Raw genomic sequence first — 4,029 nt, 5'->3', positions numbered from 1 at the left:
TCGAGAGAGGGTCGGACATGCAACAATGATACCCGTCCCTGGTCCCCAATTCACACAGGGAGTGGGAAACCACGGACCCATCCCTTCTACCCCAGACTTCTCCACACAAAGTATCACCAAAAAGAGGGAAATACAGCAAGTACCAATATTGATACTGTTTGAAAACATAAATAATTACTTAACGTAGTTCAAAAGGAAATAATTGAAATAAAAGAAATTAAATAATATAAAGGAAATTTTAACACTGACAATTGGTGAACTTTTACTGTTCAACACAGGGTCTCAGGTGAACAGTGAAAGCTGCTGCGTCCTTGAAGACATTCCCACACACGGGGCATGTTTCAAGGCAGGTGTGAACTTTCTGCTGATAGAGATAAGAAAAGCTCTTCCCACAGTCCAAACATGTGTACGGCCTCTCTCCGGTGTGGGTCCGCTGGTGTTTCCGGAGGTCCCCTGCCTGTGCAAAGCTCTTCCCACAGTCAGGACATTTATACGGCCTCTCTCCGGTGTGGGTCCGCTGGTGTAGATGGAGAGTCCCTGCCCGTGCAAAGCCCTTCCCACAGTCAGAACATTTGTACGGCCTCTCTCCGGTCTGGGTCCGTTGGTGTCGGTGGAGGTGCCCTGAGTATGCAAAGCTCTTCCCACATGCAGGACATTTGTACGGCCTCTCTCCGGTGTGGGTCCGCTGGTGTCGGTGGAGCTGCTCTGCCCACGTGAAACACTTCTCACATTCTGCACATTCATGCCATTTCTCCGTTATTCGTCCTTGAATATCACCTGACTTCCCTATAACCCTCCTTCCGTCAGTTGGTGTGAACAGACTCTGCCCACATTTAATTTGTGGATCTGTGTTCAGTTTGGAGGAAGAAGGTTGTCCAGCTGACGTTGGTCTGGAGGCTTCAGGATGCCTTCTTACGTGCCTTGGAAGGAACTCCACCGTGGTGAATGCTACAGTGCAGTGAGGGCAGGGATGACAGTCTCCTTGGGTCACGCCGTCTATAGTCTATTGGAGAAGGAAACAGAAATGATCACTTTCAGCAAAGAATCCACGCTCTGATTTGGAAGACAGATTAGTAAATGCTTCAGTGTTAACGGAGCTGCTCGGAGATGTTAATTCAAATAATTTACAGGCGTGACTAGTGAAAGATTGTGGGGAGGAGGGATTTATCAATCACTAGATGATTCTGATAAAGACTCAAGGGGGATGGAATCTGTCTTTGATATACCCCAAGGAACAAGGTACACATCAATGTTTTTAAGAATTCTTCTAACCCAGTGTGATAACTGGTTTGTTAAAATGGGCAAAGTGCAGATGTCAAATAACATGATGAGCTGGGAGTTGCTGAGGATGACAGCAGGGCAAAGGGGCTGACTGCATCTTTGTAAATGCTCAGTGATTCAGCGTGAGGTTCTCCAAGGATGTTTTGAGTAAAATCAGTGCATCACAGTTTTTGTGCTTCTGACACCTGCGACATCATTCAGCAGTCTCCATCACAGGCTGACCTCTATTACAAACCCACTGACTCCCACAACTACTTTGTTTACACTTCTTCCCATCCTGTTTCCTGCAAAGACTCCATCTCCTACTCCTAATTCCTCTGTCTACGCCGCATCTGCGCCCAAGATGAGGGGTTCCCTACCAGGACATCTGAGGTGTACTCATTCTTCAGGGAATGAGAGTTCCCCTCTCCCATCATGGATGAGGCCCTCACTCGTGTTTCTTCGGTACCCCACAGCTCTGCCCTTCCTCCCCTCTCCCTAATCGCAAGAGACAGAGTCCCGCTCTTCCTTTCCTTTCACCGCATCACCCCTCGCATACAACACATAATCCTCCAACATTTTCGCCACCTCCAACGGTATCCCACCACTAGTCACATCTTCCCATCTACACCCCTTTCCTCCTTCTGCAGAAAATGATCCCTCCGCAACTACCTGGTTAACTGGTCCTTTCCCACCCAAACCAACCCCTCCCCAGTTACCTTACCTTGCAGAAGATGCAACATCTGCCCCAATACCTCCTTCCTCGAATCTCCCAGGCACCCCAACAGTCCGTTCAGGTTAGGCAGAGGTTCACTTGCACCTCCTCCAACCTCATCTACTGTATTCTTTGTTCAATAGACTATAGACAATAGGTGCAGGAGTAGGCCATTCGGCCCTTCGAACCAGCACCACCATTCAATGTGTTCACGGCTGATCATTCTCAATCAGTACCCCGTTCCTGCCCTCTCCCCATACCCCCTGACTCCGCTATCTTGAAGACCTCTATCTAGCTCTCTCTTGAAAACATCCAGAGAATTGGCCTCCACTGCCTTCTGATGCAGAGAATTCCACAGATTTACAACTCTCTAACTTAAAACGTTTTTGCTCATTTACGTTCCAAATGGCCTACCCCTTATTCTTAAACTGTGGCCCTGGTTCTGCACTACCCCAACATTGGGAACCTGTTTCCTGCCTCTAATGTGTCCAATCCCTTAATAATCTTGTATGTTTCAATAAGATCCCCTCTCATCCTTCTAAATTCTAGTGTATACAGGCCTAGTCACTCCAGTCTTTCAACATATAACAGTCCCGCCATTCCGGGAATTAACCTAGTGAACCTATGCTGCACGCCCTCAATAGCAAGAATATCCTTCCTCAAATTTGGAGACCAAAACTGCACACAGTACTCCAGGTGTGGTCTCACTAGAGCCCTGTACAACTGCAGAAGGACCTCTTTGCTCCTATACTCAACTCCTCTTGTTATGAAGGCCAACATTCCATTGGCTTTCTTCACTGCCTGCTGTACCTGCATGCTTCCTTTCAGTGACTGATACACTAGGACACCCAGATCTCGTTGTACGTCCCCTTTTCCTAACTTGACACCATTCAGATAATAATCTGCCTTCCTATTCTTACCACCAAAGTGGATAACCTCACATTTGTCCACATTAAACTGCATCTGCCATGCATCTGCCCACTCACACAACCTGTGCATGTCACCCTGCATCCTCATAGCATCCTTCTCACAGTTCACACTGCCACCCAGCTTTGTGTCATCTGCAAATTTGATAATGTTACTTTTAATCCCTTCATCCAAGTCATGAATGTATATTGTAAATAGCTGCAGTCCCAGCACCGAGCCTTGCGGTACCCCACTAGTCACTGTCTGCCATTCTGAAAGGGACCCATTTATCCCCACTCTTTGCTTTCTGTCTGCCAACCAATTTTCTACCCATGTCAGTACCCTACCCCCAATACCATGTGCTCTAATTTTGCCCACTAATCTCCTATGTGGGACCTCGTCGAAGGCTTTCTGAAAGTCAAGGTACACTACATCCACCGGCTCTCCCTTATCCATTTTCCTAGTTACATCCTCAAACAATTCCAGAAGATTAGTCAAGCATTACTTCCCCTTCGTAAATCCATGCTGACTCAGAACGATCCTGTTACTGCTACCCAAATGCTCCGCAATTTCGTCTTTTGTATTTGACTCCAGCATCTTCCCCACCACTGATGTCAGACTACCTGGCCTATAATTTCCTATTTTCTCTCTCCCTCCTTTCTTAAAAAGTGGGATAACATTAGCTACTCTCCAATCCACAGGAACTAATCCTGAATCTAAAGAACATTGGAAAATGATCACCATTGCGTCCACGATTTCTAGAGCCACCTCCTTATGTACCCTGGGATGCAGACCATCAGGCCCTGGGGATTTATCAGCCTTCAGTCCCATCAGTCTACCCAACGCCATTTACTGCCTAATGTGAATATCCTTCAGATCCTCCGTCAGCCTAGGATCTCTGACCACTAGAACGTCTGGGAGATTGTTTGTATCTTCTTTAGTGAAGACAGATCCAAAGTACCGGTTCAACTCGTCTGCCATTTCCTTGTTCCCCATAATAAATTCACCTGCTTCTGCCTTCAAGGGACCCGCATTTTTCTTAACTATTTTTTCCTCTTCACATACCTAACTAAGGAAGCTTTTACTATAAGAATATAACTGCAGATGCTGGTACAAATCGAAGGTATTTATTCACAAAGTGCTGGAGT

Source organism: Rhinoraja longicauda, chromosome 43, assembly GCF_053455715.1.
Source record: "Rhinoraja longicauda isolate Sanriku21f chromosome 43, sRhiLon1.1, whole genome shotgun sequence".
Classification (NCBI taxonomy): Eukaryota; Metazoa; Chordata; class Chondrichthyes; order Rajiformes; family Arhynchobatidae; genus Rhinoraja; species Rhinoraja longicauda.
The sequence above is the reverse complement of the archived record's forward strand: the minus strand, read 5'-3'. Positions refer to the sequence as shown.